Source organism: Hemicordylus capensis, chromosome 1, assembly GCF_027244095.1.
Source record: "Hemicordylus capensis ecotype Gifberg chromosome 1, rHemCap1.1.pri, whole genome shotgun sequence".
Taxonomy (NCBI): Eukaryota; Metazoa; Chordata; class Lepidosauria; order Squamata; family Cordylidae; genus Hemicordylus; species Hemicordylus capensis.
In genome coordinates, this window is record NC_069657.1 from 424,942,600 (window position 1) to 424,957,409 (window position 14,810).

A 14,810-nucleotide genomic window follows, 5' to 3' on the forward strand; every position below is an offset into this window, starting at 1 on the left:
CAGCCTTCCAGGCAGATGTGTCTGGAACTGGGGAGGGTTAAGCTATTTGGAATCAAATGTTATCCCCTCCTCTGCCCTCCAGACAGAAAAAAGATAGCTGTGATTGCTCACGTCAAGCTTCTGGCCAGGCTTCTTAAAGAGTTAATCTTGGTTAGTTCTATCTGGTTTGCACATGTGTTTCCTGTTTTTCTTCTCAATTCTATACTGTTCAGGGACTTGGGGAACGAGAGTCCAGGATTTTCCTGAAAGGAAGGGCTGCTTTGTTCATTACTGCCTTGGGAATGTGTTAAAGTTTACCATGTGTACTGCAGGCACCAAAGTGTATTTCCAAAGGCAGTAATCAGTTTTGCTTGTTAAAAAGGTAAGGCCTTAAGGAAACCAATAATCAGAATGTTTCTTTTAGATGTGTTGGCATTCTCGACCTTTTACTTCAGCACTTGCTGTCTGCCAAAACTTGTTTGAATTAAAAGAAAAGGACGACTTGAATTATGTAACCCCAAATGGTTTCCTTGTTAGGGATTCTTCCAAAGGAATTTGAACCCCACCCCTACCATTTTGGCATTCAGAATTACCTGATCTTACTTCCAAAGTGGAACTGATGCATTAGAAATGCTCCATTGTTCCAGTAGTGTCCCCCCCACCTCCGCCCCGGCTTTCTAAATTTTATACAAGCATCATGCATGCACAGGGATGACTCCAAGGGGTAGCAAGGAGAAGCAGGTGCCCCCCCGCTCCCAAATATTTCCTGCTCCGCTTTTCTCTCCCCCATCCACTAGCAAAGTGCCAGACAATACAGCTATTGTAAATTAGGGCCCTGTAGCTTGAATTAATTATTTTTAAAGGCCTCTTGTTTTAAAAAGCCTCATTCACACTCTGCTACCCCAGAACAAGCAGCAGAAGCCAGTGTAGCCAAGTAGGTAGGAGACTCCTCCAGCCACCCAGGATCCAGCCCAGCCCGTTCCCTTCCATCATTCCTGGCCAAGAATTGGTCTGGGTGAGACCTGTTTGCACAGAAGTGCAGGATCATCTCCCCTGCAGATTTCAGCTGGCCTGATACTGACCTTTGTCCCCACATCCCAGCCGCAAGGAAGACACCAACACATTTCAAGGCACAGCAGGGAAATGCTTGACTAGAAGAGGAAGGTTGCCGGTTCGAATCTCCACTGTTACTATATCGGGCAGCAGCGATCTAGGAAGATGCTGAAAGGCATCATCTTGTGCTGCGCGGGAGGAGGCAATGGTCAACCCCTCCTGTATTCTACCAAAGAAAACCACAGGGCTCTGTGGGTGCCAGGAGTTGAAATCGACTTGACGGCACACTTTAAAGGGCCACAACTTTATTGAATAATCAAATTAGCGAACTGAGAGTAGAATAAACTCTACCCACCAACAGTGTAGACCTATCAAAGGCCGGGTTCAGACATTTCCCCGTGCCTTCAATAGGCGGCACACCCTGGCTCAAGGATAGAAGCAGTGCAATCCTGCTTCAGCTCCATCACTGCCGACTAGGGATGGGCCTGGACCGGTCCAGAGGCCCGGACCGGCCCGGACCTGGGTGGTCCGGATTAGGGGTGGGGGGTCACTTTAAGAGCGGCGGGAGGGTTTACTTACCCCTCCTGCCACTTTCCTGCTTGGCGCCGTAAGTAGTAGTGTAATTGGGGCGGCAGGATCCTTCCCTGCCGCCCCTTCCCTGCTGCGGCTCTGCAAAGCTCTGCAAAGCTCCCAATAATGCTTTGCACGCGCGTGCGCGCGCACGTCAGTGACATGACACGCACGCACAACGTGCGCGCACGCAAAGCATTATTGGGAACTTTGCCGAGCTTTGCAGCGCCGCAGCGGGGAAGGGGTGGCAGGGACGGATCCTGCCACCCCAATTACACTACTACTTATGGCGCCAAGCGGGAAAGTGGCAGGAGGGGTAAGTAAACCCTCCCGCCACTCTTAAAGCGACCCCCCACCCAGTGCCGGACCGCAGTGTGGCGGTTCCGTGCACACCCCTACTGCCGACCCCAAAGGGCCAGGGCAATGTCTAGGGCTTCCCAGCCCCCAAGCCTCGCAGCCTTTAAGGTCTGTGAAGTCCTGAAGCTAGTATCATGGTGAATCGAAGTCCCTAAGCCGCGAAGCCTCTGAGGACCGATTGACCTAGGGATGGGAGGGAGGGGAAGCCAGTAAAAGGCAAACTGGAGAGGGAAGGCAAGGCCTTGACAGCATGCAAGACCCGCCTCCCCTGCAGCCCTGACCGACCACTCCGGGCGCTCCCTGCGGCTGTTGCTGAGGGGGTGAGACAAAGACCCATCCCCCAGCACGAGGCTGCAGGAGCGAGGCATTCTCCCCCCTCCTGCCACTTCCTGTCTTGGACAGGAAGATAAAATTAACCTGGAAAGCAGACTGGCAGGTTTGGCCTAATCCAAATAGACAGCGAGTGTGTTCTCATGCAGAGGTACACCTAAGTAATTTTGGAGCCTGGACCTTTGGGGGCCCCGCCCCCCGCAAATTAAGCATCATCATGCTCGGATGGGCGGCCACACCATCCAGGACACACTAAAGAGGATGTGCGGGGTCGCTGGGGCTGTGGAGGCCCTGGGCTTCAGCCTGGACTTGGCTGCCCGTGAGCCTGAGATCCACCAGGATCACAGCAGTCCCACAGTGCCAAACCCATTGCCGAAGCCCGGCTCTTATTATATTGAGTTTATAAATCTGTGGACAAATAACTGTAAGAAATCAAAATTTTAATAGACCAGGGCCTGGTTTAGACCAAAACTTGTCCCCATGGTTACGGGCAGCGCTTGCCTCTTCAGACAAATACTGCTGTAACCGTGAGGAGCAGGATGAGGGGAATGGGGAGGCACACCACAGTGAGACTTCTGACCCGTTTTGTAATCTTTTGGGGCCTTTTAAACTTGACATAGTTCAGGGCCTCAGCATGTCACAATCTGGCTCTGCCAGGGGGACAGGGCAGAATATTCCGTTTTGGCTGAAGCTTCATCCAGGTCCAATAAACAATTAGTTGGGGGGCCACACTGAGGGACAATGGGAGCCCCCACTGGCCCCCAGACCTTACAATGAAGAAAACTGTCCTAGGAGGACCCAGAAAAGGCTCTGCCTGAGAGGGAGGAGCACCTCTGCATGTCAAATCCTGAAGTAAATGAACCAGTGATCTCACTCAGTAGAAGCCTGGCAGCTTCACACACTCCATATATTCACCTTAATAAAATAAATAAAATGAACTTTACCTGTAGTCAATGTGGCAAAAAAGTTAATATTTGTACAAGCCTTCAGTTATGCCCCTTTGTTCCATATATGGGATCCATGGTTATATCCTTCCTCAATGCATTTATGTTGGCAAAGACCCCTTTTAATAGATGGGGGTTTCGACAAGTGAATTTCATTCCACAGACTTTATGGGTGATATTGGCCAGTTTTGTGCTCTGCAGAAAATCAGCCCCAGGTTTCTAAGCATTGGAGCCAGGCTTTCAAGCCGGGCTATAGAGTCAGTATTCCAGAAATTAAAATAAATAAATCAACCCAGTGGATAAATGAAGTAATTCACACAATGTCCAGAAATAATTCCAATCTAAAAGAGAGATATTCTTTTATTGCATTCATTGGGCAACTAGTTATTTTCTTCTCGAGCTGCTGGTGGAAAATATGACTTACTGTTCTAGTTTATGGGGTATTCAGGGGGGAAAAAACCTGTGCAAAGGCAGAGTCAAGACGCCTTTTAAAAACTGTCAAATACCTAGGTTGGAAAGGACAGCATGCCAGGAAAAGCAAAACACTTCAAATGTAGTTATTTTTGTTGTGATTGTTAATTACAGAAACATCCTTATTAAGTGTGGACCGAGATCATATCCTGACACAGACACTGGACTTCAGCAGAAGAAAATGTGCATGCAAAGAGGTGTGCCAGACACACTCTGAACTGGCTGAAAAGCCATTACCAAGACCCAGGACTGTACATGCCTGTCATCAACATCACAGATCATCTGGATGGATGGAGGACAGCTGGGAGAAGTGAAGGTTGGATTTTGGGATTTTGGGCTTCTTAGAGGGTCCTCTGCAATTGACTAACTGGTTTGGTTCACTCCCTTGCTGCTGCAATGGGGTTATGTCTCACCCCCTCACCAATGAAGACACGAGGCAGAAACTACTACAAATATTTACTATTATGAATATTTATATTCTGCTTGCCAACAAAGTTCTCAAAGCAGTTTACATAGAAAAAGAAATAATAAATAAATAAGACTTTATTATTTCCCTGTCCCCAACGGGTTCACATTCTAAAAAAGAAACATAAGGTAGACATAAATAAAAATGGCTCTCTGTCCCCAAAGGGCTCATAATCGAAAGAAAGAAAGAAAGAAAGAAAGAAAGAAAGAAAGAAAGAAAGAAAGAAAGAAAGAAAGGAAAGATAGACACCAGCAACAGCCACTGGAGAGATGCTGTGTTGAGGTTGGATAGGGCCAGTTGCTCCCCCCCACCCCGCTAAATATGAGAGAATAACCACAGATGAAAGGTGCATCTTTGCTCAGTTAGGAAGGAAGAAGTTGGAAGAAAGGGCCACAACTTGATATACACTCAGCAGCCAATTAGGATAGCAAAGAAGATTGGTGCTCCACCCCACAATACTGTAGAAACATAAAAAACCGCCTTATACCAAGACCGACCATGGATCCATCCAGCTCAGTATTGTCTACACTGACTGGCAGTGGCTCCCTGAGGTTTCAGGCAGAATCTCTCCCATCCCTACCTGGGACTGAAGCTGGGACCTTTTACATGCAATCAGATGCTCTACCAGTGACCTACGACCCCATCCCATAAGGGGAATATCTTACAGCAAACAGTGGTCCCATGTAGTCACCCATCCAAATGCAAACTAGGGCAGACTTTGCTTAGCAAGGGGACAATTCATGCCTGCTACTGCAAGATCAGCTCTCCTCCCCAAAGACAGCTGTCCTCCCCTCAGTGTAGGTCTTATTGAAAGCAAAAGCCCAGTTGCAAGGTTCTAGCCTGCATTTACACCCTGGCTCAAAGTGGCATCATAGCCCTGAGGCTGATCGCTGCCACTCCTTTATAAGGCCAGGGTATTGGCAGAGAACATGCCCCCCTGCCAAACTGTGCAGACTTTGAGGCTGATGATGTCCCCGCCGTACAGAGAAGTCCCATGACTGTTTGAGCTGTGCAGCTAGAACTCCTCATAATTTCAAGCACACACTTTGGGGTGCTCACTAATAAAATGATCTCGGTGTTCACGGACCCACACTGTATCAGCCAGTTGTGACTGGGAAACCTAACTAAGAGAAATGGTGGCTGTGTTCAGACGCACAGGATAACCACAGTTATAGCAGGCCGAGGTTGTAACTGCAGTACTCCCGAACGCACAAAACCGTGGTTATGGGCCAAAAGCTAACTCCAGTTTGCCTTGCCAGTTGGAACCTTCGATTATCTCTAAATTTTGCCACCGACAACTGAGGTTTTGCCGCCGAAGTGTTACACCCGAATGTTAACTCAGCTATAACCATGGTTTCATGCCTATTCCAGACTGCAATCATAGGGGAGGCAGGGATATGTCTTAGCAGCTGGGCAGCATGGGTGGGGGAGAGCTCCCCTCTCCTTCAACTGGAGTTTGGCTGGCCATGGTTTGGTGAACATCTGCAGTGCAATTTGGAGTTAAGAATTGAAATCTCAGCCATGCTTAATTACAGTTAATTTGTACGTCCGAACTAGGCTACTGTAAGGCAGGCAAAAAAGACCACCCCTTCACTCCCCAGCTAGGACAATTTGTGGGGAACCAAGAATTCCTACCTGGCCCCCAACAGGATGACCAACAAAAGCCCTCACTGTGTTTCAGGGAGAGAAGGAGGGGTGCTAATAATGGTGTAGTCACCAATTCAGAAGTGCTCTCCATGACAGCCTCTATAGCCATGCCCACCCCAACAGCCACACCCTATAGCCACATCTACCCCCAATGGCAACAGGCCACTTTTAGTAGATGCAATAATTTGGCGGGTGTGTGTGCTGTTATAAGATGTCAACGATAGTTTCCTAATCTTACAGAGCTTGAACCTCAGGTGGTTATTCACCAGGGTGTTTTCCAGATTACATGCTGCAACACTTTCACAATGTTGCCCCTCCATATTGCCCATGTTTTGACATCATGGTTGTTGCGCTGTTAGCAGAGTACCACTCATATTTCTGATGCCTTGTTTTGGATTTTATTGATGTGTTGTAGCCCTTTAACATTGTAAATGCATTTCAGGAAAGTAGCTGTATTTTTCCATTTTAGGAGGCTTGCCCCATCATTTATGTGTTGCAGTGTGGTGTGGTGTGGTGTGGACAGTTCAAATCGCCGGGCAACGATTTGTTGATTTTTACAGCCCCTTTCCATCCTGTTCATGAAATAATATTTCTGTGAAATGAAATCCCCCCACCCCCGCAGCCCAGGTTCTTGCTCAAAGGTGCAACCCAATTTTCATCTGCTTTCGGCTTTTTATTTCGGTCACATTTGCTATTGTTTTTCATCAGACTTATTTTTCGGACACGTTCATGTTTCCTCAGGAAAACATGTTTCCTCCTACGGGAAGCGGCCTTATACAGAGTCAGACCATTGGTCCATCTGGCCCTGTCATCATGACCCACGTGTTCCTGGTGCTCTTGCTAGCACAACGCAGAGCAGATGGAGCTGCACCCCTGCTGGCAGCTTTGCACAAAGGCACCAAGGATTTTTTTTAAAAGAGTCCGTCACATCAGTGGTTCCCAGCCCCCTCCATGACCCTATTGGCCCAAAATAGAGGAAGAGGAGGGGGCAGTGAATGCAATTCTGGTGGAATATGGACACCTCCTGCCTGGAAAACCCACTGCATTGGTGGGCAATATGAACTGCCAAAACCCGTCACGATGCACTGGAAAACGCATCGAGAAATGCTATACTCGCAGTTTCAAACCACTGCCTCATACCATCACACTTTGCAACACTTTAACCAGCGCAAATCTCGTAGTCCGGAAAACGCCCCAGAAGAGCAGTCTGGATTGTCAACTGCAAAGTGCTCCTTGTAACGGAAGGCAGGAAAGATGAGAATAAAATCAATTGTTGTCTGATATTCAGTTATGCAACAAACTGTTGGAATAGCAAGAGCAGCATGTTATTTCCATTCAGAAGGCAAGGGGCTTTGCATCCCTGTTGAGACCCTGGAGGAAAAGAAGTACTAGGACTGTGTCCCTGAGGCACTACACCACTGGACACTATTCTCAAGTGGAATGAGGGCCCTGGGCAGGCATAGGCACAAACAGCTTGCTTGCCCCACCCACCCAGGCCCCCTGGCAGGAGCATAGCGATAACTGAACAGGTAGGGGGACAGATGACCCTGGGCCTATGAGGTGGGGAAGGCATTGATTGGGAAACAGCCTGCTCTTCATTCTCCCCTCCCTGACTCATTGGTAAGCTGCTGCCTCCTGATTGGAGAGTGAGGAATGTGCGGTATTTTTGCATAGCAAGAGGAACATAGGAAGCTGCCATCTACTTCTCTCTTTCATCTGTTTCATCAGGAAATGGCATTCATTCCCTAAATACCTGCCTACAGGCAGTAATGGGCTGGATGAGGATAACAAATTGAAGCTGATTCCAAGCAAGATGGAGGTGCTCATTGTAGGGGCTCAGAATCTAAGGGATGAGTTAGATCTCCCTGTGCTGGATGGGGTTACACTTCCCCCGGAAGGAGCAGGTATGCAGCTTGGGGGTACTCCTGGATCCAGGTCTCACTGTGGTATCTCAGGTGGAGGCTGTGGCCAGGAGTGCTTTTTATCAGCTTAGGCTGATTCGACAGCTGCATCCATTCATAGAGGAGGATGACCTCAGAACAGTGGTATACCAGCTGGTAACCTCCAGGCTTGAATACTGTGGGGCTCCCTTTGTACGTAGTTCGGAAACTTCAGTTAGTTCAAAATGCAGCAGCAAGGCTGGTCTCTGGGGCAACCCGGAGAGACCATATTTTGAAACAGCTGCACTGGCTGTCAATATGTTTCCAAGCAAAATACAAAGTGCTGGTTATTACCTTTAAAGCCCTGAACGGCTTAGGTCCAGGTTACCTTAGAGAGCACCTTCTTCGGTCTGATCCTCACCACACGCTAATATCATCTGAGGAGGTCCGGCTCCAGATGCCACCAGTTCGTCAGGCCTTCTCTGTAGCCACTCCTGGACTGTGGAATGCGCTCCCTGCAGACACCTGTAATTTGAATTCTTTATTGGAATTTAGGAGAGCCCTAAAGACCTGCCTGTTCTGCCTGGCCTTCCAGTGCTCTTAAATTTCATTCATTCATTCATTCATTCATTCATTCATTCATTCGATTTCTGTACCACCCTTCCAAAAATGGCTCAGGGCAGTTTACACAGAGTAATAATAAATAAATAAGACGGAACCCTGTCCCCGAAGGGCTCACAATCTAAAAAGCAACATAACACCAGCAACAGTCACTGGAAGTACTGTGCTGGGGGTGGATAGGGCCCCATTAAATTGTTTTAAAGGGTCTTTAATGTTTGTGAACCGCCCTGAGCTATTTTGTAAGGGCAGTCTAAAAATCAAACAAACAAACAAATAAATAAATATACTGAGTCAGATCATTGGTCTATCCAAAGCCAGGAAGGGAATTTGAAACCTTCCACTCTTCCCAGAACGGCTCCATCCCCTGAGGGGAATATCTTCCAGTGCTCACACATCAAGTCTCCCATTCATATGCAGCCAGGGCAGACCCTGCTTAGCTAAGGGGACAAGTCATGCTTGCTACCATAAGACCAGCTCTCCTCACTGAAAGGGAAAGGGCCAAGAGAAAGGGCACGGCAAGAATGTTTTGTTTTTCACCATGCCCATATTGTTCAAAGGCACGGGGGCGGGGAGAAGGCGAAGGCAGAGGGCCTGTCTTCACTTTGTGTCCCAGGACTCACTTCAACCTTGCTGTGTCCCTGCTCCCTGGCCACTCATAGCTCCCCACCAGCCTCAAGCTTCAGAAGGCTGGATGGCACTAAAATGCTGCACCCGTGACTAGCATAAATGGATGGTGATGTTTACATTGTTTTGCCTACTTCTTGGGTGATGGCTGCAGCTTAGTGGCAGAACATACACCTTGTATGCCGTTTCAATAGCTAACATCCCCAAGAACAGAGGCTGAGACTCCATGGGAGGCTCTGGGGAACTCCTTGCCAGTCAGGGTAGATAGCACTGGGCTAGATGGTGTATAAGGCACCTTCCTATGTTCATGGCTTGCATGGTGTGGTTAGGCTGTATTTTGTATTTATTTTTTATTTTATTTACTTAAAATAGTCATACCCTGTCCCTCCAGGACACTACTGCTTGAGGCTGCTCACAGTGTTAATAAATCAAATATAATAGAAAGTTTAATTTTTTTTTAATAAAAATGGGTTTTTAAAAACCAAGCTAAAACCACTTTTAAAATTACCAATTTTAAAAGTTTCAAATCTATTAGTAAAAAAGTTAGAAACAAAGATTTAAAAATCTACCAGATATAAGCAGCAGAGAAAACATTAAAAAGCCTATGTAAAGAAATGTATCTTTAATGGCTTTTAAAAAACTCTGTATTTGTATTTTGTTTTGGTTCTCTGTTGCCGCTTAAAAAAAACAACTGCTGTTTTGTGGGGGTTTTTTGTTGGTTAATATGATGGGTATCATACCCTTTGACATTTTGCAGATGAAAATAAGGATACACATACGTGCCACAACCAATTCTCATATGGAGGATTAATCACCACTGCACATTGCTGAAGAACAGATTCCAGCCACTATATGCTGCACACTGCATAGTGCCTTATTGTCATGTACCCCTCTACATGCAGGTGCACCAGAGACACGATGCATCCACCCACCCACCCACTTGACTTAATTTCTAGAGACTCCCTCTGGGGAGGGAGCTGAATCTTGAAAAATGACAACTCCAGAAATTTGTGTGGCACCAAACTGAAGGCATTCCCAAGAGGTAAAAAGAGGGGGGAAAGAGGGGCAGTGATTCATTACGTCCAGAAAACAAGGACTGTCCATGGTCAATAGGGACAGTTCGAGCCTATGCAGCATTATTATAATGATTATTTTAACAATGTTATCTGGTTTTGTTGGAAGAGAATCTATTTTAAAAATAAAGCAGATGGGCCAGTTCACACAACTGAGCCATTTTATTTATTTATCTATATCTATGTAAACTGCTTTGGGAACTTTTTTTGTTGAAAAGCAGTATATAAGCATTTGTCATATTCATAGTTGCCTATAAGTAGGTACAAAGTACATAGGAAGCTGCCTTATACTGAGTCAGACATTGGTCTGTCTAGCTCCGTTTTGTCTACACTGACTGGCAGTGGCTTTCCAAGGCTGGAGGCAGCAGGAGACACTTCTAGCCCAACCTGGTCATGCCAGGGAGTGAACTTGGGGCCTTCAGTATGTAAAGCAGATGCTCTACCACTGAGCTCAGGCCCCATACCCTCAGGGGAATATCTTACAGCTCTTGCATGTGGTCACCCATACAAATGCAAAACATGGCAGACTCTGCTTAGCAAAGGGGACCATTCATGTTCACTACCTCAAAATTCACTCTGCTTCCCGAGCAGATACAAGAGGAACTGGAGATTGCAAGGAGTGCTCGCTCCCATCAGGCATAACATCTGAACATGCCCAAGTCTGATTCCTGATCCTGGTTACAGGGCCATATCTAGGGTAGGGCAGGCAGGGCACGTGCCCTGGGCGCCACTTGAAGGGGGGCGCCATTTTCTAAAATTAAAAGAATTTTAAAAATTGCTGCTGAAAACAAAATGGCCACCTCACATGCTCAAATGGCCTGCCCAGGCCATGCCAGGACACGCAGAGGCCATTTGAGCATGCACGGTGGCCATTTTGTTTTCAGTGGCCATTTTTTTTAAAAAAAATTAAAAATTGGCCACCACACATGCTCAAATGGTCCCTGTGAGGCCCTAGAGGCCAGCGGGGGGGGGGTACCTTTGCAGACACCTCCCCATGGCCTTTAGGAAGCCCCCTGAAGGGGCTACAGGTAAAAAAAATTAATTTAATATAATATAAGTCACTGTACACATATTTAGTTTGGCACTATGTACAGAGAATCGGGGCTTATGAATACTGAGCTGAAACATATGAGCTAGGATTGTATCTAGGAGCTAGGATTTACTCTTACTTTGCTTCTTGTGATAAGTGAGTTAAATGTGATGTCTTAATAATATGGCTATTAATGGTGAATTTGTCTTTGAATCAGTGTGAAATCCTTAGTATTAAGGCCCACTGGGAGTTTCTTGCTCTCTTTCTCTCATTTTAACTCTCTTTCTGAAATACTAGAATATATTCCAAGAAGTGACAGTTTACTCTGCATATCCTTTAATTATTTTCAGAGTATCTGGGAAAAGTCAAATTCTCCATTTATTTTTAAAACTTATATAATAGTGATGCTACAATGCATAGTACAGAATTAGACAGACACTTCTGTTTAGTTTTCCAAGTACACCTCCACATAGTATTTGGGGTATTTCATGAGCCCCAGCATACTGAAATTTGTAGTTTTCCAGCATTTTTTGGTCTGGCTACGTCCACTGCTAAATAGTTTTTGAAATATTAAAAGGTTAACGAGCTTGACTTGTATTTTTCAGCTGTTATTAAGTTAAAAGTTATCTGAAAGATGGGTGTCAGATGTTTGGCCAGGGGGTGCAATTTCAGTGCTTGCCCTAGGCGCTATTTTCCCTAGATACGCCTCTGCCTGGTTACCACTTCCGCCTTCGATTTTACCAACTTTCTACAACCACTTGAAACCAGGATTTTAAGTCCTGCGACCACTTGAAACCAGGCTTGACCAAGTAAGTAAAATCTAAGGTGGAAGTGGTAACCAAGATCAGAAATTTGAACTTGGGCAGATTCAGACATCATTCCCAACAGGAGCCCTGCAACCTCCATTACATCTCATACCTACTTATGAATCTGAATACAAAAAATATCTATATACCGCTTTTCAACAGAAGTTCCCAAAGCGGTTTACATAGATATAAATAAATAAAGATGGCTGCCTGTCCCCAAAGGGCTCATAATAGAAAGAAAGAAAGAAAGAAAGAAAGAAAGAAAGAAAGAAAGAAAGAAAGAAAGAAAGAAAGAAAGAAAGAAAGAAAGAAAGAAAGCAGCAACAGCCACTGGAGGGATGCTGTGCTGGGGATGCATAGGGCCAGTTGCTTTCCCCTCTGCTCAATAACCACTTTTAAAAGGTGCCTCATTCCTCAGTTAGCAGGGGGACTTTGCAAGTACTTACAGTACAAGAACTTACAGGTGGTTGTGTGAACCTGCCCTTTAAAGCCAAAGTAATGTAGTCCTCCTTGAAACTGAAGACTGGTGCTGTTGATGATGTTCTGATGCCGCTCAGTATTCCCTGGTATTTGGCTTTGGGGTCCATCAAAACATGTATATAAAACCGTCATTTCTGTATGCATTTCATCCTGTTGGATCAAGGGGAGGAAGCCCAAGACGAGGGAAGGAACATCTTTGGGAAATTGTGCAAAACTTATTTCATTTCAAATGTAATGTGCCTAATATTGTGGCATTTTCAAAGGGTTCTGCATAGTCCTGGCACTCAGGTTGTTTGAACTGGCACTAAGTGCCCCAGGGCAAGCAGAAATTCCTTTCCTCCAAAACACTGCAGGACATCCTATACTTGGCAGGACAACAAATAATGGATATAAAATATTGAATGTAAATATTCAAATAGTGAATCAAATATTAGTTTTAGAATAGTAAATACACACTGGCTGGCAGCTATTCAATCAAAATTTAAATGTAGAAGAGCAGAAATATTGATTCCTTGCTCACACATAGGGAAAGATACATCAACTGCCTGGATTTTCTCTTTCCTGTTGTTACCTCTTACCACAGCTACAAGCCATTCTACACATTACACATATGAGGGGGTAGAATTCTGGACTGTACCATTGCACTTCTGCCTGCAGGTGTGGGACATATTTTTCAATGCTCCCCAGTTTAGTTTAGTTTTTTAAAAAGCTTCCCTGCATGGTGTAGCAAAGCCTTCTTGCTTGGGTGCTAGCTTACTTCATACAATAAGGTTTAAAACATAAGCATTCAAAACCTTTCACCTGCAGCACCAGCTCATGATATTTTGGTGCTCTCTCTCCCTTTTCTCTCAAGAAACTGAGACACAAGTTTTGGGTGGTATAGAAATGCTTTAAATAAATAAATAAATAAATAAGAAAGAAATAAGAACAGCCCTGCTGGATCAGGCCCAAAACCTATCTAGTCCAGCATCCTGCTTCACACAGTGGACTACCAGATGCCTCTGGGGAGCCCACAGGCAAGAGATAAGGCATGCCCTCTCCCCTGCTGTTGCTCCCCTGCAACTGGTATTGAGAGATATCTTGCCTCTGAGGCTGGAGGTGGCCCACAGCCACCAGACTAGTAAGCATTGATAGAGCTGTCCTCCATGAATCTGTCTAAGCCCCTTTTAAAGCCATCCAAGCTGGTGGCCATCACCACACCCCATGGCAAAGAATTTCATCGATTAATTATGCACTGTTTGAAAATGTACTTCCTCTTGTCGGTCCTAAATTTCCCAACCTTCAATTTCATCGGATGACCCCTGGTTCTAGTGTGGTGAGAGAGGGAGAAAAATTTCTCTCTGCCACTCTCTTCACTCCATGCATAATTGCATACACCTCTATCATGTCTCCTCATAGTCACCTCTTTTCCAAACTAAAAAGCTCCAGATGCTGTAGCCTTGCCTCATAAGGAAGGTGCAGCAGGCCCTTGATCATCTTGATTGCCCTCTTCTGCACCTTTCCAAGTTCTACAATATCTTTCTTAAGATACGGTGACCAGAACTGTATGCAGTACTCCAGATGTGGCCACACCACAGATCTGTATGAGGGCATTATAATATGAACATTTTTATTTTCAATCCCCTTCCTAATGACTCCTAGCATGGATTTATTTCAGCCTTCCTTCTTTCAAAGTAAAGCAAAGTGTGCCATCAAGTCGATTTCGACTCCTGGTGCCCACAGAGCCCTGTGGTTGTCTTTGGTAGAATACAGGAGGGGTTTACCATTGCCATCTCCCACACAGTATGAGATTATGTCTTTCCTATATCACTGCTGCCCGATATAAGTGTTTCCCATAGTCTGGGAAACATACCAGTGGGTATTCGAACCAGCAACTTTCTGCTTGTTAGTCAAGCGTTTCCCCACTGTGCCACTTAAGGTGACTTCTTCTTTCAAATCCCTTCCTTTCCCTTCCTTTTGTATTAGGAAAGAAAGAGGAAAAGCAACATGGTGCCTTTTTGCCTCCCTTCCTCTATAGCTATCCATGGCAGGGGTGGGCTGCCATGCTGCCCCCGAGAACTATCCTGCTATTTGCCACCTGAAACATCCTGCTTTCCCCGGCCAGCACTTTCTCCGTAACCATACCTTTTGCCTCTGGCTCTTTTAAACCTTGTCTGCCAGCTCCTAACCCCTGCTATTTCAACCATGCCATCTTTGGTCCACCTGTCCGTCCTTCCTTCCTTCCTTCCTTCCCACCCTCAAAATCAACAAACACAGCCACAATGAGCTAAAAGAAAGTCAAATCAGAGCTACTGAATGGCCAAAGGCCTAACAAAATGGGCAGGCCTCAGTTTTCTCCAAAACAATGGGAGCAAGGGACCCATAAGGCTCTCATTTGAAACTGAGTTCCAGAACCTGGGAGCAATCACTAAGAAGGCCCTGTCCCCATGCTCAACAAATGAGTTTCAGAAAGTGTTTGCACACAGAGCAGAGAAGGTGG